This window comes from Somniosus microcephalus, chromosome 7 (assembly GCF_052327205.1).
Source record: "Somniosus microcephalus isolate GS21.2 chromosome 7, FLI_Smic_1.0, whole genome shotgun sequence".
NCBI classification, from domain to species: Eukaryota; Metazoa; Chordata; class Chondrichthyes; order Squaliformes; family Somniosidae; genus Somniosus; species Somniosus microcephalus.
The window spans coordinates 271,118,074-271,143,939 of record NC_140993.1 but is presented as its reverse complement, the minus strand read 5'-3'; the positions used below and the strand labels follow the sequence as shown (position 1 = coordinate 271,143,939).

Sequence of the window (25,866 nt, the reverse complement as noted above, 5' to 3'; positions counted from 1 at the left end):
GCCTCCATACTTGAGATCATTCCCACATGCGAGGCCCAACTCATTTTGCAAATGGTATGTTGGCCTTCATAGCGAGAGGATTTGAGTACAGGAGCAAGAATGACTTGCTGCAGTTGTACAGGGCCTTGGTGAGACCACACCTTGAGTATTGTGTGCAGTTTTGGTCACCTTATCTGAGGAAGGATGTTCTTGCCATGGAGGGAGTGCAGCGAAGATTCACCAGACTGATACCTGGGATGGCAGGAATGACATAGGAGGAGAGATTGGGTCGATTGTGCTTATATTCGCTAGAGTTTAGAAGAATGAGAGGGGATCTCATTGAAACTTATAAAATTCTAACAGGACTAGACAGACTTGATGCAGGAAGGATGTTCCCGATGGCGGGGGAGTCCAGAACCAGAGGTCACAGTCTAAGGATAAGGGGTAAGCCATTTAGGACAGAGATGAGGAGGAATTTCTTCACTCAGAGAGTGGTGAACCTGTGGAATTCTCTACCACAGAAGGCAGTTGAGGCCAATTCATTAAATATATTCAAGAAGGAGTTAGATATATTTCTTAAGGCTAAACGATCAAGGGATGTGGGGAGAAAGCAGGGACAGGGTACTGAATTTGGATGATCAGCCGTGATCTCATTAAATGGCGGAACAGGCTCGAGGGGCCGAATGGCCTACTCCTGCTCCTATCTTCTATAATCGTATTTCACTTGCGGCTGACATCATGTCAATATGAGTGAGTGTTGTGTGCCATGTGGCTGTCTGAGATTTAATGATGTCAGCAGGTAGCTGGGAGGTCCCCATCACCCCAGCTCCAACAACCAAGCATGCCTCCTCCGCTGCAGCTGTCAGTTGCAAGATTGATGGAGGTCCATCTCCGGTACTCTGATTCTCCCTGATGTTCTGTGCTCTCTTCTCCTGCGAAGAGGGAAATAAGAGTGAGAGTAATGGTATGTGTTGAACGGATGGATGGAGAGCATTTATTGAGGCTGACTACAAGGGAGAGGCATGACATCGCATAAAGATGAAGTTGAGTGTCAATGGTGGATGGTCAGATGGGGATGTGAGCAAGTGCATAGACAGAGATGGATGGGTGCACCAGCAAGGTAAGTTGGTGTGAGGAGTGAGGTGCTGGTGTAGGCTTGAGAAGGCAGTGTGAGGGGGTTGGGGTGATGCACACATCAGGATGTAGGTGAATGTGCCATTTCTCTCACCTTTCCTGCTCTGCTTAGGTCATTAAACTGCTTTCAGCACTGAATCCAGAAGCGTGGCACCTAGGGTTGCAAAGGGGTGGAAAGTTTCCGGTAAATTTCTGGTAAATTTCCGGAAATTGTCCACGGGAAGTTTAGCTTGGGAATTTTGGGAATTTTGCCCAAAAAAGCACATGCTAGCATAATATTGTTTTTTTTGTATTTCTTTCTTTTTTTTCCACAGGTCCTCTCTTAAAATTACTAACAGAGATGGAATCTTAATTATTAAGGAATTTCTTAATCAATATATGTTTATCTTCTTACTTGGCTTGTTTTAATAATTACAAGTTTTGTGTGTGACTGTGAAAAAATGTGTCCTGATTGATTGGATGAGTGGATGAGCGATTAGCTCCCTCTATTTGTAATATTTGCATATCGAATTGTGATTGGCCTGCAGGCATCTGTAAGACTGCTATAGTTTTTTTAAGATCCAGGTTAAGGGTCCTGAGGGAAGTCATTTTGTTTTCTGCTGATGTTGTGATGATGCAGTAAGTAAATCAGACTTTATACCAAATAAACCAGTTACTTGTTGAACTCTGTTGTCCTTCAATTTAAAATATACAAAATAATACACTACTGGTGATGTAGCATCGTGTGTGTACAGGTCATGCTTCCATCACATGGAGCATCAGCAAAAATGTACTCACCCTGTTGCAATCGTGCTGATCGACCGCAGTTTGACTCAGAGATGAATGCCCTTTATTTCTCTGCATAGAACAATGCCACGTTTACCGTCGGATGTGTGGAAGCATTTTACCCCAGGCATTAAAGATGGAAAGACTGTGTACATGTGCAAACACTGTAGAAAGCCATATGTAAAGAATGCCACAAAGATGCGGCAGCATTTATCCAACGATCTTGGATCACAAAAGGTCTTTGCAGTAGTTACTGACAATGCTGCGAATATGAAGGCTGCTATGGCTCAAGTGGAGGAGGCCTACCCTCATATTACGTCTATTGGGTGCGCAGCTCATGGGCTTAACCTGCTCCTCAAGGACATCATGGGTTTGAGAACCATGGAAGCACTGTACAAGAGAGCCAAGCAAGTTGTTAAGTATGTCAGGGGAAAACAGGTAGTTGCAGCAACCTACAACTCCAAGCAAATGACAAAGAACAAGAACACCACACTGAAGCTGCCCAACAACACTAGATGGGGTGGTGTTGTCATAATGTACAACAGCCTTCTGGAGGGTAAGGAGTCGCTGCAAGAAATGGCAATATCCCAGTCTGGGGATATGGAAACCACCATCAAGAAAATACTGCTGGATGATGTGTTTTGGGAGAGAGTGGTTAGCAGCCTTAAACTACTCTCACCAGTAGCATCTGCAATTGCTCAGATTGAAGGAGATGACGCTGTCGTGTCAGATGTTCTCATGCTTTTTACTGATTTAAAAGAACAAATCAGCATTGCCCTACCCACATCCCTGCTGCTCAAAGCAGAGGAGAAGGCAATTGTTCAATTCATACAGACGCGTCAAGAATTTTGTGTCAAGCCAATTCATGCTGCAGCATACATGCTGGACCCAAAGCATGTTGGGAGACCAATACTTTCTGGAGAACAGATCAACAGCGCTTACAGTGTGATTTCTACCCTCTCACACCATCTCAATCTGGATGTGGGCAAAGTTTTGGGAAGTCTGGCAAAGTTCTCTACCAAGCAAGGTCTTTGGAATGGGGATGGGATATGGGAATCATGCAAGCATATCAGTGCACATACCTGGTGGAAGGGACTTTGTGCATCTGAGGCCCTGTCACCTATTGCATCGGTGATACTCCAAATCCTACCTTCATCAGCGGCCTCTGAACGAAACTGGTCACTTTTTGGGAATACGCATACAAAGGTGCGCAACAGGCTGACTAACGAGAGTGGAGAAACTGGTGGCTATCCGGGCGAACCTACAACTTATTGAGCCAGATACAGAAGTGTCCACCATACAGCTAGACACTGACACAGAGGAGGAAATGGACACGTTAGAGTCAGAGGATCAGGAGGAGCAATGAGGAGTAGAAGACTCATGAGTAGAAGACTCAAAGGGACAAAATAAGGACAAATTACAGGCTAAATAAGCTGACGCTCTTTTTATTTTATTTTAGATGGGTCTTTTTTGTGGGGGTTCAATAAAGTTCAAAATTATAACCTAAATAAAGTTTTGAAAGCCTGTTTTTATTTGTATGGAACAGTATGTCTATTTTGACGACAAAGATAATATAAGGGTCAGAGACAAAAACCATCAGTGTGCAAAAAAACTCAAAATTCCCATAAATTCCCATAAATTCCCCAAATTCCCATAAATTCCCGAAAATTCCCATGGAAAGTTTCCTCTTTTAAAAATTCCCAGAATTTTGCAACCCTAGTGGTACCACACTCCTGCTGCTCACCTCATGAGCAACCTCCAGACACACCTTCTTTGTTTCACCTGCAGGCTTCTTCCCCCCGTCAGTAGGGAACAGTGTCTCCCTGCGGGGCCCTTACAGCCCCCAGCACCACATCCAGGGAGGCGTCACTAAAACGAGGCGCGGACTTGGAACGTTGGGACTCCATTCTGACAGTTCCTTCTTTTGTTCTCCCACCTCCAGAATCCGTCAAATGTCATCTTTGCGGTGTCCCTTTAAATACTGGAGCTGAAATTGGCTCATGTGGGTCGTCATCACGCCCGCTCGACCTAATTGGTTGGTAAACCCGGAAGTCAGATGCAAATGCAGTGGCTGGGTTAAAAAGCCACTGCCAGACGCGCTGCACTTACTCCTCGGTTGCTCACGCACTACCGGACCCCCCCGCTCCCAGCGTGTTGGCAAGTAAACGTTTCCCCTCCAATGTCCCCGAAACAGTATTCAGCAAACTTTTATATTGCTTATAGGAAGAGAGTGTTTGAAGACCAGGACCTCAAACCCAGCACTAAGCTCATGGTCTACAGGGCAGCAGTGATACCTGCCCTGCTGTATGCCTCAGAGACATGGACCATGTACAGCAGGCACCTCAAAGCACTGGAGAGGTACCACCAAAGCTGCCTCCGCAAGATCCTGCAAATCCATTGGCAGGATAGGTGCACCAACATCAGTGTTCTCGCTCAGGCCAATATCCCCAGCATCGAAGCTTTGACCACGCTCAATCAGCTCCGATGGATGGGTCACATTGTCCGCATGCCCGATACGAGACTCCCAAAACAAGCGCTCTACTCGGAGCTCCGGCACGGCAAGAGAGCCCCAGATAGGCAGAGGAAACGCGTCAAGGACACCCTCAAAACCTCCTTGAAAAAGTGCAACATCCCCACCGACACCTGGGAATCCCTGGCCCAAGACCACACAAAGTGGAGGAGAAGCATCCGGGAAGGCACTGAACACCTTGAGTCTCTTTGCCGGGAGCAAGTGGAAGCCAAGCGCAGGCAGCGCAAGGAGCACAAGGAGCTCACGTCAACCCAAGCACCCCACCCACCCGCCCCTTCAACCACCGTCTGCCCCACCTGTGACAGAGACTGTAGGTCCTGCATTGGACTCATCAGTCACCTGAGAACTCATTTTTAATGTGGAAGCAAGTCATCCTCGGTTCCATGGGACTGCCTAAGAAGAAGATATTGCTTATGAATGGTTGCAAAGTGCCGTACATTTTTTTTTTGCAGCGTTCAAAGGAAAGTGATGCAATCATGCGTTTCAAAATGATTGACGTCATTGCCTTTTGTGTATGCGACGGAGTAGATTTTCTGAATTAGTGCTCCTGATTTAGAGCTCTGAGCAACTGAAGTGCGTATTACGAATTCAAGCATCAGGTTCCACGCATTCGGCATGATTTTCTTCCAGTCACACGATGCTCTACGCTGGGAGCACTAATGGGTTAACAGCTACCCATCCAATCTTTCCAGACACTTTCTCACAAGGGCATTACCTTGTTTAGCAGGAATGCATTCAAAAATGATTTGAGTCTCGGGCTGGTCTGCTGAGCCCAGGAGTCTCCTACTTAGAGCAAGCCTACTTAGTGGAGATACTCTGATTACATTGGCCTGGGGCATTCCCATGGAGCTTGTCTGCCAGCCAATATTTGAATTTGATAGTATTCCTATTAACACATGCCAATTGAGAGCATTTATTCTGTTTTTAAGCCTGTCTGTGCTGAGATTTTCCACTGGTTCGCAGAAACACATGAAAGCTCAGCAAGTCAATCAGTTGGAATTATTAATTCACAGTAAACTGTAATCATGATCAATGCTTACTTTTGACATAAGAACATAAAGAACAGGTGCAGGAATCGGCCAATCGGCCCCTCGAGCCTGCTCCACCATTCAATGAGATCATGGCTGACCAATCTGGGCCTCAGCACCACTTTCCCGCTCTCTCCCCATACCCCGGTGGCATAGTGGTTAGCACTGTTGCCTCACAGTGCCAGGGACCCGGGTTCGAATCCGGCCTCGGGTGACTGTCTGTGTGGAGTTTGCACATTCTCCCCGTGTTTGCGTGGGTTTCCTCCGGGTGCTCCGGTTTCCTCCCACAGTCCAAAGATGTGCGGGTTAGGTTGATTGGCTATGATAAATTGACCCTTAGTGTTAGGGGGATTAAATACGTGGGGTTACGGGGATCGGGTGGGATATGTGTCGGTGCAGGCTCGATGGGCCGAAATGGCCTCTATCTGCATTGTGGGGTTTCTGTGATTCTGTGATTTCTGTGACTCCCTTGACCCTGCCCACCCAATGGGAATGGTGTGGGCAGAAGGGGTTAAGATGTCAAAGAGGTTGCGCCACGTTCCCGACACATTCCCGTCCTCCGCTATCTTAACTCACCTCTGAACAGGCATGCGAGGGCGGTCCGCCCAGGCAGGTAGGGGGCCTACTTTAGATTTAAAAGTTGTGGCCCAATAATGCTATTTAACTAAAAAGTTCAGGAGGCCCGGATGGGGCCAAACCCGACAACAGGATCTGGCGACAGCTTACCGGAGCGACCAGAAGAGCCCAAGCTAAGTATTTAATTGATCTTTTCTGCTGATTCATTGATCCTCGCGGCGCAGCAAAGAATCCTTGGGTTTGCTCTGCCCCAGGATTTCTTCCCCACCTCCTCCTGTACAGGGTATTGGTGAGACCACACCTAGAGTACTGCGTACAGTTTTGGGGCTGGATTTTCATTGGGCCATTGAGGCGGGATTGGAGGCGTGTGGGGTGTTAAAATCCTGAAATCAGGGGGCACGATCCCATCCCGCCCCCAACCCGCCTCCATGCCAGTTTCAAAGGTGGCGGGTACCCAACCTGTGCTGGGAGCCGCCTCCCCGAGGCGGGAAGGGGATTAGTGCCAATTGACTGCCTGTTAACAGGTAGTTAACAGGCAGTTTTTAGCCTAATCCCTATTTTTAGCCCTGAAGTGTGGGATTCCCGACGGCTCCAAACCACGCCAAGTTAGCGAGGCGGACCGTCAGGCTGAAGGGCTTGGAGGGTTCGAGATGTCAGTGTTCAGGTGAGTGATGGGTGCATGAGTGCAGAGGTAAGTGTGTTTGGTATGTATAAAGTGTTTAAATAAGTTTTACTTACCTTTACTTACCTTTACAGCCTTCCTTCCTACAGGTCTCGGGAGTCCCTCATCTCACCGGCACAGAAAGCAGAATGGCCGCGAGCTGTCAAAAGTTGCAGCCTCAGCTTTCTGTTCCGGAGAGATCTCTAAATCAGCCTGAGAGGAAGGAATTAACTTGGAGTACAGATTGTCAGTGTTTGACAGCTTCACAGAGCTGTGAAACGCTGATATTTCATCTGTCAAAAGCTCTTGACAGATGAAATGTCAATCTGTGATGTCACCTGTTGCCGGGTGGCCCTTAATTGGCCTGCTGAGCCCGCTGGGTGGGCTCAACAAGGTCATTCAAGTGAAAATCGCGTGGGTTGGCCACAACTCGATGGAGGCGGAACTACAACCCCGAAAGTTGTAGTCCCGCCTCCTACACGCCTCCAGTATCAAAATTCAGCCCTTGGTCTCCTTATTTAAGGAAGGATATACTTGCATTGGAGGCAGTTCAGAGACGATTCACTCGGTTAATTCCAGAGATGAGGGGTTTGACTTATGAAGAAATGTTGAGCAGGTTGGGCCTATACTCATTGGAGTTTAGAAGAATGAGAGGTGATCTTATTGAAACATATAAGATACTGAAGGGGCTCAACAGGGTAAATGCAGAGAGGATGTTTCCCCTCGTGGGGAAATCTAGAACTCGGGGGCACAGTCTCAGAATAAAGGGCCGCCCTTTTAGAACTGAGATGAGGAGGAATTTCTTCTCTCAGAGGGTCATAAATCTGTGGAGTTCTCTGCCCCAGAGAGCCGTGGAGGCTGGGTCATTGAATATATTTAAGGTGGAGATAGACAGATTTTTGCAAGATAAGGGAATGAAGGGTTATGGGGAGCGGGCTGGGAAGTGGAGTTGAGGTAGAAGATCAGCCGTGATCTTATTGAATGGCGGAGCAGGCTCAAGGGGCCAAGTGGCCTATTCCTGTTCCTATTTCTTATGGTCTTGTGTTCCAGCTGCAATCAGCCCAGACCATCTCCTACATGACTTACCTTGCCTGGGACCGTTTCCTTCGGCCCTCGATACCGCCCAGCTCCCAGCACCATACCCACTCGCACCCACCGGCCACAATATTACACCCGCCGGTTTCGAAAGGGAGACAGATCTGAACTATTCAAATGTGGCCTGGGAGTTAAAATGGCTTGAGCCTCACGTCGAGGAGTGGGCAGTGGTTTTCCTTCCGCCCCACACCCCCGTCCACCCCAAACACACCTCAACTTAAAATTGGAGCTAAAATTAAAACCTCTGATCATCATGTATAGATACAAAGATTACAAACTCCATCAGGTATTCCCTGATATCATCAGAAAGTAGCTAAGTTGAACCTGTTTTGGGGATACGGGGTAGGACATTTAGGACTGAGATGAGGAGAAATTTCTTCACTCAGAGGGTGGTGAACCTGTGGAATTCTCTACCACAGAAGGCTGTGGAGGCCAAGTCACTGAATATATTTAAGAAGGAGATAGATAGATTTCTAGACACAAAAGGCAGCAGGGGGTATGGGGAGAGAGCGGGAATATGGTATTGAGATAGAGGATCAGCCATGATCATATTGAATGGTGGAGCAGGCTCGAAGGGCCGAATGGCCGACTCCTGCTCCTATTTTTCTATGTTTTAATATTTCTATGTTTAAAATGAATAATTCCTGGAGTTCCTCGAGGGATTTATGAATTGGTACTAACTTTAAAATAGTTTTGTTTAAAATGTTCTGATCCAGATATATTAATGTTAGTCAGCTGATTATTTTAATAATTAATGCAAATGCTTTATGTAAAAAAATGGGGGGAGGTAACAAATAATGTGCCATCACATTAAGAGTGAATAAGCATAAATGTGTTACTTTTATTTCAAACACAACAAATAAAAGACAGTTGAATGCAAAAGAAGATTATTAGTTGTAGTATTGTGGTCCCAATCGGATTCAGTTGTGAGTAAGCGTGACACTTGAAACATTTTGTCTATCTTTCTCTATCAGATGCTGGTCAATCTGTCGCATGCTTCCAGCAATTTATTGTCGCGCTGTAATTATTTTATGCTTCATCTGTTCAGATTTCTAGAATATTCTTCAAAAGTAAGCATGGCCCATGTTTGCAGCTTACTGTGAAGGAATACTTCCAACCGATTGACTTGCTGCTGGTAATTTATTTCTTTAGATTGTTCCAAAGTTCTCTTAATATACAAAACTGGTGCCTTTCTAAATGAGTCTTTGAGATTACCAGGCGTTACAAATTGTCCAACTTTTATATCTGCCAGAGACTCTGGTGGAACCTGTGCTTTAGTTTCCAGAGATGTAAAAGAAAGTCTTCAGGCCACAATTAGTGTTTTGAAAGAGATTAATTGGAAGTGAGGAAAAGCCATGGAAACACAGCATTGCCATGACAACAGCTGATGCTGGGTAGATAAGCCTGAGGTGAGACTCCGAGCAATAGAGCAGAGAGATTCTCCTTCACTGAAGACAGCTGTCAGCTTTGTGTTGGTGAGTAGTTTCTATATTGCCGAGTATGCGTGCTGTTTTTTGTACTTACGTTCGCAGCTAAAACTTTAAAATGATGGCAGTGATACTTACAATTAGCACAAAATAACACCAGAAAAGTAAAACCTAGCTCTTGTTAAAGTTTTTAACATAATAGGGGTAAGGATAATTATCCTCTTGATGAGGATTTCAGTTATAGTACTACCTCTGTTCAAAGGTTACAGAAGTTTGCATCTAATTTTTCAAATTCTATGTTACACAATGTTAAAGGGCAACCACATCATATACTTTGCTAAGAATTACAAAATGCCTGGTTTCCCCCTGGACCCTGGGTTAAGAGGGATGAGTTGTAAGCAAGTCGTGTATTGTGAAGCGCCACAACTTTCTGAAGGGCCGTGAGGACTTGTTTTGAGAGTGCTACGGTCTTACCATGTACTGTGTACTGTAATGAAAATCTGTGGCTGGCTCCAATTAAGGAAGGATGCTTAAGCCAGCCTACTCGTTTTTCCCTTTTGAAACTCAGACTTCATGTATGAGAGAAGTTGCTTCAGTTCATTGCCATTCTTCTTTTATACCCAGCAATTTAAAGTTTATTTTCCTGCAATATTTGAGGAGTTCCATGATACTGGAGCTCAGAGGAAGAAGAAATAAGTGCCAGTGGCAAAGATTTAGTATCAAAATGTTATCTTAGATGTATAGATATGTTAAACAGATTTCCCGTTTCATGTAATTGATGATTTCTGTATTATAGCTTTGGATTAAGCTAGTAAAATAGTGCAAAGGTCACTCAATGGGACCTGAGGGTTTCTTTTGGTGGCGTTGGGGGAAATTGAACTAGTTAGTGGTTGTATGATGCAAAGGTCTGGTTGAGCTAAAAAAAAGTAACTGCTCTTTTTTAGTTTAGGATACTGATGAAATGTGTGCACTCTTACATTTGTCATTTCATTGTTGTACAATTTTATAACAATATAAGTTGAATTTGGAAGCAAGGCTTATCAATCAAAAAAAATCAGTCTCAGGGTGTCGAGGCCAGCATTTATTGCCCATCCTTAGTTGCCCTGAGAAAGTTTTTTTTATACAATTGAGTGAATTCTTTTCAGTATCTTAAAACATAGACCAGAGAATTCATAATGTTCATATAGACAGCCCCACCCCCATGGAAAAGTCATACTATATGGCTTGTTATGTTAACCATGGTTGCCGGTATACCCTTAAGAGGTAAAAGTTAATGGACCGGTACATGCCTGCAATGCTAGGTTACTGCTACTACTTTCGTATGACGGGGAAAACTTACAATGAGATGTCTAGTTTGGCTATCTGCTTGATGGCCTCCTGAGTTGCTAGGTTGATCTGAGTCAACATGCACTGTACCTTCACCCATAGTAACTAGATATAGTGTTAACAATCTTGCATAGACTATGCACCTCCTGCCTACAAACATTACTTCCTGTTGTCATGATTTTTGGTCACACTTTCTTATCAACATTTCCCATTCAATTTTGCGAAGTCAGCTGTCACAATGTAGTTGCAGGCTCTGGTCATTAGGTAGTTCTGAGGATCTGAAGTGTCTCTCCCAACTGTATAAAGAATGCTAGTATTCATCGACTGACCGTGGGTAAAGACACAGGCAATTTATTAGGGTTAATTTAATAAAGTCTGACTCTTTTTACAACTATAAATTGTAAAATGCCACAAATAGAAATAATAAATTACTTGTTACTTATAAAATTGAGAAGTTAGCAACAAAAATGAATACACTTCTCAACCCTGTTTAATTAAAACAACACAGTTTTGATATACAAAATTATCCACTCCCAAATGACCAAATAATAAAATTACATTTCAAGGGAAGGAAACTCAGATCAATGTGTGAACCTCCGCACTAGATACAAAATCTACTCCCTTGCATTTACAGGCTTGATCTCTCTCATCTAAATGAACACTCTGACACAATGGCTCAGATTTTCAGGGAGGCAGGGAACATAAGAACATAAGAAATAGGAGCAGGAGTAGGCCAATCGGCCCCTCGAGCCTGCTCCACCATTCAATAAGATCATGGCTGATCTGATCCTAACCTCAAATCTTCTATCACTCTGCATCCACCCGAACCCATGTGATCTCCCGGGAGAGGCGAAAAACCAGATAAAGACCCAATGGCCAATTTGGGAGAAAAAAATCTGGGAAATTCCTCTCCGACCCATCTAGGCGATCGAAATTCTTCCAGGAGATCACTCTGTCCCTATATTTTCTACAGTACTTACCTTCTGTAAAGGTGATCTCCACCTCAGCCAGGAACAGGAATAAAACCATCTCCTGAAATCTAACACAGAATTAGAACACAGTAGGAGCAGAACCAGGCTACACGGCCCCTGGGCCCACTTCACTACCCACAGGGCCATTCCGAACCTAGACTCATGTCCAATTTCCTGCCCGCTCCTCGTAACCCTTAATTCCCTTTACTTCTAGGAAACTATCTATTTCTGTTTTAAATTTATTTAATGATGTAGCTTCCACAGCCTTCTGGGGCAGCAAATTCCACAAACCCACCACCCTCTGAGTGAAGAAGTTTCTCCTCATCTCAGTTTTGAAAGAGCAGCCCCTTATTTTAAGATTATGCCCCCTAGTTCTAGTTTCACCCTTCATTGGGAACATCCTCACCGCATCCACCCGATCAAGCCCCTTCACAATCTTATATGTTTCAATAAGATCGCCTCTCATTCTTCTGAACTCCAATGAGTAGAGTCCCAATCTACTCAACCTCTCCTCATATGACCACCCCCTCATCCCCGGGATTAACCGAGTGAACCTTCTTTGTACTGACTCGAGAGCAAGTATGTCTTTTCTTAAGTATGGACACCAAAACTGTATGCAGTATTCCAGGTGCGGTCTCACCAATACCTTGTACAACTGCAGCAATACCTCCCTGTTTTTATATTCCATCCCCCTAGCAATAAAAGCCAACATTCCATTGGCCTTCTTGATCACTTGCTGCACCTGCATACTAACTTTTTGAGTTTCGTGCACCAGGACCCCCAGATCCCTTTGTACTACAGTACTTTCCAGTTTCTTGCCATTAAGATAATAACTTGCTCTATGATTTTTCCTGCCAAAGTGCATAACCTCACACTTTCCAGTATTGTATTCCATCTGCCAAATCTCTGCCCACTTACTTAGCCTGTCTATGTCCCTTTGCAGGTTTTTTATGTCCTCCTCACTCACTACTTTCCGTCCCATCTTTGTATCATCTGCAAACTTTGATATGTTACACTCGGTCCCCTCCTCCAAATCGTTAATATAGATTGTAAAGAGTTGGGGACCCAGCACTGACCCCTGCGGAACACCACTAGTTACTGGTTGCCAATCTGAGAACGAACCATTTATCCCAACTCTCTGCTTTCTGTTAGAGAGCCAATCCTCCACCCACTCCAGAATATTACCCCCAATCCCGTGATTTTTTATCTTAAGCAATAATCTTTTGTGTGGCACCTTGTCAAATGTCTTTTGGAAGTCTAAATACACTACGTCCACTGGTTCCCCTTTATCCACCCTGTATGTTACTTCCTCAAAAAACTCAAGCAAATTTGTCAAACATGACTTCCCCTTCATGAAACCATGCTGAGTTTGTCCTATTAAATTATGTTTATCCAAATGTCCCATTACTGTCTCCTTAATAATGGACTCTAACATTTTACCAACCACAGATGTTAGGCTAACAGGTCTGTAGTTTCCAGCCTTCTGCCTACTACCCTTTTTAAATAAGGGTGTTACATTAGCAGTTTTCCAATCTGCCGGACTGAGTCCAGTGAGTTTTGGAAAACTATTACCAATGCATCCACAATCCCTACCGCCACTTCCCTCAAGACCCTAGGATGCAAACCATCAGGGTGCGGGGGAGCAGGGTAACAGGTGAAAAATCCAGCGAGGTTGGGGACATGGAGGCCGATCTTAACGGCAGGGCCTCATTTTCATATTGTAGGGCTGCCTCCCGCCCGGCAGCTGGCCAAAGTGACAGCCTGGCCAGCAGACAGAAGGACTGGAGGGGAGGCTGCGATCGTGAGGGCTGGGTGATCAGGTGGGCTGGGGGGAACTGGTGATCGGGTGGGCTGGGGAAGGCCTTGTGATTGGGAGGGTTGGGAGGACATTGGTGATCGGGTGGGCTGGGGGGGGCCTGGTGATTGGGAGGGTTGGGAGGACATTGGTGATCGGGTGGGCTGGGGGGGAACTGGTGATCGGCAGGGTTGGGAGGAGGCTGGTGATCGGGAGGGTTAGTGGGACTCTGGTGATCGGGAGGGTTAGTGGGACTCTGGTGATTGGGAGGGCTGGGAGGAGGCTGGTGATCGGGTGGGCTGGGGGAGAACTGGTGATCAGGAGGGTTAGTGGGAGGCTGGTGTTCGGGAGGGTTAGTGGGACTCTGGTGATTGGGAGGGCTGGGAGGAGGCTGATGATCGGGAGGGTTAGTGGGACTCCGGTGATTGTGAGGGCTGGGGGGAGGATGTGATCAGGTGGGCTGGGGGTGAACTGGTGATCGGGAGGGCTGGGAGGCGGCTGGTGATCGGGAGGGTTAGTGGGACTCCGGTGATTGGGAGGGCTGGGGGGAGGACGTGATCAGGTGGGCTGGGGGTGAACTGGTGATCAGGAGGGCTGGGAGGAGGCTGGTGATCGGGAGGGTTAGTGGGAGGACGTGATCGGGAAGACTGGGCCTGATTTCTGTACTTTAAAATTTAAAGGGGTGAGAATGAGATTGGATTACCCGGTCCTGATATTTTAACCCCCCCGAACCTTTCCCTCCTGTCATGGGGTGGGGTGGGGGGATTATAATTGAGGTCCATGTGTTCATAAACTCCTGTTCGATTGAGGTATCAATACTTATCCTTCAGTTCATACACAGAGCTGGTACTTTCTGTCCAGATCTCTTTCAACAGCAGTTTTCCTTCCAGCCTCTCACTCCACCATGCTCAATGTGTGATTCCCTGCATCATCAACTATTCCTCACTTCCACATATGCATTTGCCGTGTTGGTGCCACACATGCAGTCTGGTGCCATGCAACCAGCCCCAATTTTACAAACGTGTCCAGGATGCATCGCACACGGTTGTTCTCTCACACCCGCACGAGGCCTAATCTCACACTGAAATGGTGATTTTGTTCGTCCTGCATCGGTATTGTGGAGCAGTTTCTTCTGTGAAAATCCAGTGAAGTGCATAAGTACAAAAGGTGAAAAGACCACTATATCATAATCATAATCATAATCAACTTTATTGTCATTGTTAGTGCACAAGTGCAGTACAACGAAATGTAGGCTTGCGGCTCCCGAGAGTGTACATTTAGATTAAGACATTTAAACATTCAACAGTCATTTGGTTTGTAATACATTAACATAAACATAACCATAATAAAGTGCATTGGCAGATGTGCAGGCTTTAGAGTTTATTTGTGGAGTTCAGTAGGATGACAGCCCTGGGAAAGAAGCTGTTCCTAAATCTGGTCGTTCGGGTGCGAATGCATCTGGAGCGTCTCCCAGATGGCAGGAGGGCGAACAGACTGTGGCTGGGGTGGGTAGGGTCTTTGATGATGGACCGTGACCTCCGTAAACAGCGTTTCTGGTATATGTGCTCTATGGTCGGTAGTCGGGTGCCGGTAATGCCTAGGGCAGTTTTGACTACCCGCTGCAGGGCTTTCCGGTCATAGTAGCTACAGCTCAGTCACCTCAGCATGGGTTAAACTGCTGTTTAACAAATATTTCGGGGTGTTTTTTTTCTGTAGTTCTGTAGATTTGATACACTCTAAAAATATGGTACTTGTATTATTTCAAAAATTACCCAGGCGTTGAGCTGTCAGAAATAACAACAGAAAACGCTGGAAAAACTCAGCAGGTCAGGCAGCATCCGTGGAGAGAGAAACAGAGTTAACGTTTCAGGTCGATGACCCTTCGTCAGAACTGGAAAAAAGCAGGAAATGGAACAGGTTTAGGGGCTGGGAAAAGGGGGAGGGGATGAAAGAACAAAAGGGAAGGTCAGTGATAGGAGAGAAAGCCGGAGAGATTAAGAGACATTGAGAGACATTAAGAGATATTCAAGGTGAGAGGAGGTGGTAATGGGACAGGTTAAGGAATAAAGGATGGCTCTAGATGAGGTGTGAATTGCGCTGGCAGAGTGAAGGACAGCTGCCATGTGGGAGAGAAGAACAGAAGGGGCCAAACAAAAAGTGTGGATTAAAAAAAAAAGAATATATATATATGTGATAGGGGCCGAAGTTATGATCTGAAATTGTTGAACTCTATGTTGAGTCCAGAGGGCTGTAGAGTGCCTAATCGAAAGATGAGGTGCTGTTCCTAAAGCTTACGTTGACCTTCCGTGGAACAATGTAAGAACCCGAGGACGGTGAGGTCTGAGTGGGAATGGAGCGGTGAATTAAAGTGACAGGCCACTGGGAGCTCTGGGTCCCCCTTACGGACTGAACGGAGGTGTTCCGCAAAGCGGTCACCCAATCTGCGTTTGGTCTCCCCAATGTAGAGGAGACCACATCGTGAGCAGCGAATACAGTATACTAAATTGCAAGAAGTACAAGTAAACCGCTGTTTCACCTGGAAGGGGTGTTTGGGGCCCTGGACAGTGGGAAGGACATGTGTTGCATCTCCTGCACTCGCACGGGAAGGTGCCGGGCGAAGGGGAAGGGGTGCTGGGGGTGGTTGGGGAGTGGACTAGGGTATCGCGGAGGAAGCGGTCCCTATGGAATGCTGAAAGGGGAGGTGAGGGGAAGATGCGTTTGTGGTGGGATCACGCTGGAGGTGGCGGAAATGGCGGAGGATGATCCGTTGAATGTGGAGGCGGGTGGGGTGAAAGGTGAGGACAAGGGGAACACTATCGTGGTTCCGGGAGGGAGGGGCAGGGGTGAGGGCAAAAGTGCGGGAGATAGAATGGACACGGTCGAGGGCTGTATCAACCACAGTAGAGGGGAATCCTCAGTTGAGGAACCATCCTATCGCGAAAGCAGAAGTTCCCTTTTCTATAAGAAAATAAGAACATGGATTTACAAAGGGTAAATCGTGCTTGACTAATCTATTGGAATTTTTTGAGGGAGTAACTGGTAGAATAGATGGGGGAGAGCCAGTAGATGTGGTGTACCTGGACTTCCAAAAGGCCTTCGATAAGGTCCCACATAAAAGATTAGCATGGAAAATTGAGGCTCATGGGATAAAGGGGAAAGTTTTGGCGTGGATAGGGAACTGGCTGTCAGATAGAAAACAGAGAGTTGGAATAAACGGCTCATTTTCTGAATGGCAGGCAGTAACAAGTGGGGTACCACAGGGATCTGTCCTGGGCCCCCAGCTGTTCACAATTTACATTAATGACCTGGATCAGGGAGTCGGATGCAGCATTTCCAAATTTGCAGACGACACTAAACTAGGAGGTGGGGTGGGCTCAGAGGAAGAGACCAGGAAGCTCCAGAGCGATTTGGACAGACTGGGCGATTGGGCGGATAAATGGCAGATGCACTATAATGTGGACAAGTGCGAAGTTATCCACCTTGGGTGCAGGAACGGGAGGGCAAATTATTATTTAAATGGCAATAGATTGGGAGAGGGGGAAGTACAGAGAGACCTGGGTGTTCTTGTACACCAGTCACTGAAGGCGAGCATGCAGGTGCAACAGGCGGTCAAGAAGGCAAACGGTATGCTGGCCTTCATAGCAAAAGGGTTAGAATACAGGAACAGGGATACCTTGCTGCAGCTGTACAGGGCACTGGTGAGACCACACCTCGAGTACTGTGTACAGTTTTGGTCGCCTCATCTGAGGAAGGATGTTCTTGCCATGGAGGGGGTGCAGCGGCGATTCACCAGGCTGATACCAGGAATGGCGGGAATGACCTATGAGGAGAGACTATGTAGTTTAGGGATGTACACACTGGAGTTTAGAAGATTGAGAGGGGACCTCATAGAAGTGTATAAAATTCTGACAGGTCTAGACAGACTGGATGCAGAAGGAATGTTTCCCTTGGCGGGTGAGAACAGAACTAGAGGACATAATTTAAGGATAAGGGCTAAACCATTTAGGACAGAGATGAGGGGGAATTTCTTCACTCAGAGAGTGGTGAACCTGTGGAACTCATTGCCACAGAGGGCAGTGTACGCCAGCTCATTAAATATATTTAAGAGGGAATTAGATATATTTCTACGGGCAAAAGGGGTTAAGGGTTACGGAGAGAAGGCGGGGACGGGATACTGAATTAAAGGATCAGCCATGATCTCATTAAATGGCGGAGCAGGCACGAAGGGCCGAATGGCCTACTCCTGCTCCTATCTTCTATGTATCTATGTATAAGAAATAGGAGCAGGAATAGGCCAATCGGCCCCTCGAGCCTGCTTCGCCATTCAATAAGATCATGGCTGATCTGATCCTAACCGCCAATCCACTATCACAGAACCATCTCCTGAATCTAACAGAATTAGACACACGAAATAGGAGCAGGATCAGGCTACACGGCCCCTGGGCCCGCTCCGCTACCCACAGGGCCATGTCCGATCCGAACCTAGACTCATGTCCAAATTCCTGCCCGCTCCCCGTAACCCTTAATTCCCTTTACTTCTAGGAAACTGTCTATTTCTGTTTTAAATTTATGTAATGATGTAGCTTCTACAGCTTTTTGGGGCAGCATATTCCATGGACCTACCACCCTCTGAGTGAAGTAGTTCCTCCTCATCTCAGTTTTGAAAGAGCAGCCCCTTATTCTCAGACTATGCCCCCTAGTTCTAGTTTCACACATCATCGGGAACATCCTCCCCGCATCCACCTGATCCAACCCCTTCACAATCTTATATGTTTCAATAAGATCGCCTCTCATTCGTCTGAACTCCAATGAGTAGAGTCCGAATCTACTCAACCTCTCCTCATATGTCCATCCCCTCATCCCCGGGATTAACCGAGTGAAACTTCTTTGTCCTGACTCGAGAGCAAGTATTTCTTTTCTTAAGTATGGACACCAAAACTGTATGCAGTATTCCAGGTGCGGTCTCACCAATACCTTGTACAACTGAAGCAATACCTCCCTATTTTTATATTCTATCCCCCTAGCAATGAAAGCCAACATTCCATTGGCCTTCTTAATCACTTGCTGCACCTGCATACTAACCTTTTGAGTTTCGTGCACCAGGACCCCCAGATCCCTTTGTACTTCAGTACTTTCCAGTTTCTTGCCATTAAGATAATAACTTGCTCTACGATTTTTCCTGCCAAAGTGCATAACCTCACACTTTCCAGTATTGTATTCCATCTGCCAAATCTCTGCCCACTTACTTAGCCTGTCTATGTCCCCTTGCAGGTTTTTTATGTCCTCCTCACTCACTACTTTCCCTCCCATCTTAGTATCATCTGCAAACTTTGATATGTTACACTCGGTCCCCTCCTCCAAATCGTTAACATAGATTGTAAAGAGTTGGGGACCCAGCACTGACCCCTGCGGAACACCACTAGTTACTGATTGCCAGTCTGAGAATGAACCATTTATCCCAACTCTCTGCCTTCTGTTAGATAGCCAATCCTCTATCCATGCCAGAATATTACCCCCAATCCAGTGATTTTTTATCTTAAGCAATAATCTTTTGTGTGGCGCCTTGTCAAATGCCTTTTGGAAGTCTAAATACACTACGTCCACTGGCTCCCCTTTATCCACCCTATATGTTACTTCCTCAAAGAACTCCAGCAAATTTGTCAAACATGACTTCCCCTTCATAAAACCATGTTGACTTTGTCCTATTAAATTATGATTATCCAAATGTCCTGTTACTGTCTCCTTAATAATGGACTCCAAAATTTTACCTACCACAGATGTTAGGCTCACCGGTCTATAGTTTCCAGCCTTCTGTCTACTGCCCTTTTTAAATATGGGTGTTACATTAGCAGTTTTCCAGTCTGCCGGGACCTTTGCTGAGTCCAGGGAGTTTTGGAAAATTATTACCAATGCATCCACAATCCCTACCGCCACTTCCCTCAAGACCCTAGGATGTAAGCCATCAGGTCCAGGTGATTTATCCGCCTTGAGTCCCATTATTTTACCGAGTACCACTTCCTTAGTGATTTTGATCGTGTTTAGCTCCTCCCCCCTATAGCCCCCTGTTTGTCCAGTGTTGGGATATTCTTAGTGTCCTCTACTGTAAAGACTGATACAAAATATTCATTCAGTGTTTTTGCCATCTCCATATTTCCCACCATTAATTTCCCGGTCTCATCCTCTAAGGGACCCACATTTACTTTAGCCACCCTTTTTCTTTTTATATAACTATAAAAACTCTTACTATCTGTTTTTATATTTTTTGCTGATTTACTTTCATAATCTATCTTCCCTTTCTTAATCAATCTTTTTGTTATTTTTTGCTGTCTTTTAAAGTTTTCCCAATCCTCTATCCTCCCACTAGATTTGGCTACCTTATATGCCCTTGTTTTTAGTCGAATGCTATCCTTAATTTCTTTACTTAGCCACGGATGGCTGTCTTTTCTTTTACACCCTTTTCTCCTCAGTGGAATATATTTTTTTTGGAAGTTGTAAAATAACTCCTTAAATGTACACCACTGATCATATATCGTCTTACCCTTTAATCTATTTTCCCAATCCACTCTACTCAATTCTGCTCTCATACCTTCATAGTCTGCTTTATTCAAGCTTATCACGCTTGTTTGAGATCCAACCTTCTCACCCTCTAATTGAATATGGAATTCAACCATGTTATGGTCACTCATTCCAAGGGGATCCTTTACTAGGACATTTATAATTAATCCTGTCTCGTTACACAGGACCAGATCTAAGGTTGCTTGCCCCCTGGTCGGTTCAGTTACATACTGCTCAAGAAACCCATCCCAATACACTCAATGAACTCATCCTCAAGGCAGCCCTGCCCAATTTGATTTGTCCAATTAATATGATAGTTAAAATCCCCCATAATTATAGATGTTCCCTTATTACAAGCCTCAACTATTTCCTGATTGATACTCCGTCCAACAGAGTTGCAACTGTTCGGAGGCCTATAGACTACGCCCACTAGTGTTTTTTTCCCCTTATTATTCCTTACCTCCACCCAAACTGTTTCATTATCCTGATCTTTTGACCCAATATCATTTCTCTGTATTACAGTGATTCCTTCCTTTATTAACATAGCCACACCACCTCCCCTTCCTTCCTGCCTGTCCTTCCTGATCGTTAAATAACCTGGTATGTTTAATTCCCAGGCATTGTCACCCTGCAGCCATGTTTCTGTAATGGCCACAAGATCATACCCATATGTAGTTATTTGTGCCATTAGCTCGTCTATTTTGTTACGAATGCTACGTGCATTCAGATAGAGAACTTTCAAATATGTTTTGTGACACTTAGTTCCTGCTTTTGCCCTTTTTATTACTTTACCTTTTACTCCATACCTTCTGCCCCTTCCTGACATGCTTTGGTTTTTAATTTCCCCACTGCTACCTAAGTCTATGACCTTCTCTGTTGTCATTTTTATTATTTGTTCTCTAGGAACCTCCCCCCCACTAGTTAGTTTAAAGCCCTCTCTACAGCCCTAGTTATATGATCTGCCAGGACTCTAGTCCCAGCACTGGCCAAGTGAAGCCCGTCCCAACGGAACAGCTCCCTCCTGCCCCAGTACTGGTGCCAGTGTCCCAGGAAGCAAAACCCATTTCTCCCACACCAGTCTTTGAGCCACGCATTTAACTCTCTAATTTTATTTGTCCTAGCCAAATTCGCTCGTGGCTCAGGTACCCTTGAGGTTCTGTTTTTTAATTTGACCCCTAGCTGCTCATACTCCTTTAACAGAACCGACTTCCTAGTCCTATCTACATCGTTTGTACCAACATGGGCCAGTCTCGGCCTTTAAATATGAAACAAATACAGCAGTCTCGGCCTTTATAAATAAAACAAAACATTTGGCCACACCTTCTACTTTTTCCTCTGCGGGGGTGGTCCATTTCGCTGCCGTGACTGACCCCTACCCGCCCTGCAGCTCCTCCTCAATGGGACCCCAGTGGCTGCAGCAAGGCTGGGGGAAGGCTGCTGAGGGTCAGATGGTGAGATGGCAGATGCCCTTGGGGGTCGGCCTGGACCAGCTCTGGGCCTGGAGGGGCCGGCTGCTGACTGCTCCAACTCTGCTTGGGCGGCAGCAGTCTGTCCAACGGCTGGTGGCAGCTGCAATGGAGGAGTGACAGTGTTGGCTGCAGGAACGCTGCCAACCTGACAGATCACAGGCACTCCCTGGTCGGCTGATACATTGGCACATGCACGGGCCAGCACTGCAGCATGCGCAGCAATCTGCTGAGGCACAGACTGCTGGGCTGCTGCGGCACGGCGAGTGCCCCGGCGATGCCTGGCCGATCCAGCGAGTGTGGCAGCAGTTAGTGCCCGTGTGGCCCTGGTCTGTGTCTGCATGACAGCAGCCAATGAATGCACGGCACGACTGAGCACTTGGCTAGAAGCCGCCTGTGATGCAGCGAAGTCCTGCTGACTCATAGCCTGTGCTGCCGCGACGTCCTGCAGACTCCTGGCCTGTGCTGCACTGAATTGTTGCAGACTCCTGGCCTGTGCTGCCGCGACGTCCTGCAGACTCCTGACCTGTGCTGCCCCGAATTCCTGCACACTCCTTGCCAGTGACTCTATGGAGTCAGGCATCCTTGCCACTGCAGCCATGAGCTCAGTGTGCCTGCGCTCAGCCTGGGCGCCCATTTCCGCTAGGAGCCGCACCTCCTCTGCGCTCACCATAGCAGGACTGGAGGCCGCACTCCCCCTCCGGGGAGAAGGCCGCCGAGCTTCCCCACCCCTCCCGCGCTGCTGCAGCCTGCTGGTTCCCGGAGCTTCACTATCCTCCGACCCTTCCCCCCTGCTCCCCTCCAGGGAAGACGTGTCACCATCATGGCCATGGGCTGCCTCGGCTGAGGGTGTCCCTGATGGGCTAGCTTCCTCTTCCTCCTCCTCTATGTCTGACTCGGACACAGTGCCAGCTTGAGGGCCCGCCTCCTCACCTGGCGATCACCATCTGAAAGCAGGGAGGCACAAGAGTTGCTTTAGAGTGAAGACAGGGCGGCAGCGAGGGAGGCATGAGTGCTGCTGTGCACTGCATTGGTTCGATAGTGGCAAAGGATGCTGGTGTGAGGCGCAAGTGGAAAGGGAGAGGTCAAAAAGGTGATGACCTTACCATTGGTGCCCAGAACAGGGTCAGCATCTCCAGTGGCGACGGGGCCACTCAGCCAGCCTGCCATGATCCGCTCCACTCGCTGCTCGAGGTCGCTCAGCTGTTTCAGGTCAGGACGGCCTTCCCCGGTCTGTCGCTGCTGTCTTCTGTTATGCGCCATCTTGGCCTGCAAGAGAAAGGACAGCCTCTAAGTACAGTGTCAAGCCCTGATCTTGCCCGCACTGCCTCCCATGGTCGATTAGCCCTGACAGTGTCAAGCCCTGATCTTGCCCGCACTGCCTCCCATGGTCGATTAGCCCTGACAGTGTCAAGCCCTGATCTTGCCTGCACTGCCTCCCATGGTTGATTAGCCCTGACAGTGTCAAGCCCTGATCTCGCCCGCACTGCCTCTCATGGTCGATTAGCCCTGACAGTGTGTAAAGTCCTGAATATGCAAGTGCTTTTCATGACAGTCCCATAGCTGCTGGATGAGGGCTGGCCATTAGGGCTTTCAGGCCCCTTTGGCCATAAAGTGAGGTGCATATGCAGGGATGAGGAGGATACTGGAAAGGGTACTCACCCTGACAACCTGAGTGAGGTTGTTGAATTTTTTCCAGCATTGGGTTGGTGTCCTGCCAACCACGCTGTTGGACGTGACCCTGTTTGTCACATCCCTCCATGCTTTCCGATATTCGGCGAGCAACGGCCTCCTGCCACCCTCAGGGAAGAGGATATGGCGCCTGCAGCCCACTGTGCCAACCAGCAGCCTCAGATCACCCTCGCCGAAGCGCTGCGCTCTCTCCCTGGCCTTCTCCATTCTCCTGGGCGTGGAGCAGTTCCAGAAGCAGTGTTCAGGCCTTGCCTTAGGGCTGCAGTGTGCAGGGCATGGCAGCCAAACAATTCCACCCTCCCCCTTTAAGTGCTGACCGGCGCCTGACTGTCTGCCCTCAATGAGCAACTCGCCGCACCTGCGCTGCGCCCGCCTTCCGTGTTTGCGCCCCGGATCGCCGGCTTAGCACCTAATGATAGTTGTGCATCGCCTGCTTTAGCGCAGCAGCAACCTCTTGGGGCAATGCAACTGAATATCGGCGAAGGTGGCGCTAAGTTGCGCCGGTCGCAAAAGTTAGCGAACGCCATGCTGTAGCGCCCCAAACGTGGCTATACTGAATTTCTAGGCCTTTGTCTTATAGCGCTCCTGTGCAGCGCCTTGGGACGTTTTACCATGTTAAAGGTGCTATATAAATACAAATTGTTCTTGTTGTTTATCTGTGGACCTGCACTCCAAGGTCCCTCTGTTCCTCTACGCTTCTCAGCATCCCACCATTTATTGTGTATACCCTTGCCTTGTTAGCCCTCCCCAAATGCATTACCTCACACTTCTCCGGATTGAATTCCATTTGCCACTTTTCTGCCGACCTGACCAGTCCATTGATATCTTCCTGCAGTCTACAGTTTTCTTCCTCATTATCAACCACACGGCCATTTTTTGTATCATCTGCAAACTTCTTAATCATTCTTCCTGCATTGAAGTCTAACTCATTGACATATACCACAAAAAGCAAGGGACCCAGTACTGAGCCCTGCGGAACCCCACTGGAAATAGCCTTCCAGTCACAAAAGCACCTGCCGACCATTACCCTTTGCTTCCTGCCACTGAGTCAATTTTGGATCCAACTTGCTACTTTCCCTTGGATCCCATGGGCTTTTACTTACCAGTCTGCCACGTGGGACCTTATCAAAAGCCTTGCTAAAATCCATGTAGACAATATCAAGCACACTACCCTCATCGAAGGTACTAAACCCCTTAATACTTCCTGTCTCACTATGTTTTATCTCATCTAATATTTCACACTCCTCCTCCTTAACTACAATGTCTGCATCGTCCCTCTCTTTTGTGAATAATAGGTAGTGGGGAGGCTTTGGGGAGTCAGGAGGTGAGCCACTCGCCGCAGAATACCCAGCCTCTGACCTGCTCTAATAGCCATGGCATTTATATGACTGGCCCAGTTCAATTTCTGGTAATGATGACCCCTAGGATGTTGATAGTGGAGAATTTGGCGATGGTAATATCATTAAATGTCAAGGGAAGTTGGCTAGGCTCTCTCTTCTTGGAGGTGGCCATTGCCTGCCACTTGCATGGTGCGAATGTTACTTGCCACTTATCAGTCCAAGCCTGGATATTGTCCAGGTCTTGCTGCATGCGGGTAGGGACTGCTTCATTATCTGAGCAATTGCAAATGTAGCGGAACACTGTGCAATCATCAGCGAACAGTCACACTTCTGACCCTATGGTGGTGAGAAGCTCGTTGATGAAGCAGCGGAAAATAGTTGGGCCTGGGACACTGCCCTGATGAACTCCTGCAGCTGGAGAAGCCACTGGAGTGACTTCCCTTTGATCCCCATTGACTTCAGTTTTAATAGGGCTCCTTGGTGCCGGTCTTGGAGACATGCTGCTTTAATGTCAAGGGATGTTACTCTAACATCACCTCTGGAATTCCGCTCTTTTGTCCATATTTTGATCAAGGCTATAATGAGGTCTGGAGCTGAGTGGCCTTTGAAAAGCCCAAACTGAGCATCGGTGGGCAGGTTATTGTGAGTAAGTGCTGCTTGATAGCACTGTCGATGACACCTTCCATCACTTTGTTCATGATTGGGAGCAGGTGTTAATTGGTCAGATTGGATTTCTCCTGCTTTTTGTGGGCAGAACATACTTGGGAAATTTCCCACATTGTTGTGTAGATGCCAATGTTGTAGCTCTAATGGAATAGCTTGGCTGGAGGTGCGGCTAGCAGCACAGGTCTTTAACAGTACAGTTGGGATTGTGTTGGAGCCCATAGCCTTTGCTGTGTCCAGTGCACTCAGCCATTTCTTAGTGTCACGTTGAGTGAATCAAATTGGCTGAAGACTGGCATTTGTTACGGTGATGGTCACTTTTTTATTCTCAAGCAATCAAAGAGTCAAATCCACTTATGAGATTTGGAATATCTTTAATTGGGGCTAATTTCTTGCTGATTTAGTACACTGTTCACTTTTGTATCCAAGGGAAGTAAGGACAAGTAGTGAAACTAATCAGTACTCGTCACATACAAGGAGACTACATTGTAGTTAAATATGTAATATTCACAGTGCTGTGAAGGAATATGCCATATTCAGAAAAATACACCATTCTATGAAATATTGACTTTATTAAAACATGACAAACTGGGCTTGAAAATCTTGAAGCCTCAACAATCTAAAGCTGTGAACAGCATACAGGCTTTTGAGATAAGATAAGTTGTTGACACTGAAACAATAGCCTTATTGAAGTAGAAGGTTAGAGGTTCCAGAAAGTCTGAAGCCTTGGAAAGAACACAATGGTATACCCTGTTAAAGTGTCTTAAACCAACACTTCGGAAAGAATCATATAAATTAAAGAAACATATGCCTTCGTAAAAATGACATCAAATGAAACACAGAAGACAATGGTGTAACCAGCT

General features: G+C 46.7%; 1 protein-coding gene across 1 annotated transcript in view; it reads left to right on the top strand.

Annotated features, from left to right (window-relative positions):
* The first annotated feature begins 9,066 nt into the window (after window positions 1–9,066).
* Window positions 9,067–25,866, top strand: part of ppp1r17 (protein phosphatase 1 regulatory subunit 17) — a 64,616-nt gene continuing 47,816 nt past the window's right edge. Inside the window, exon 1 of the mRNA XM_085992142.1 lies at window positions 9,067–9,243. The gene's annotated coding sequence lies outside the window, so the exon portion shown is untranslated. The remainder of the gene's footprint in view (window positions 9,244–25,866) is intronic.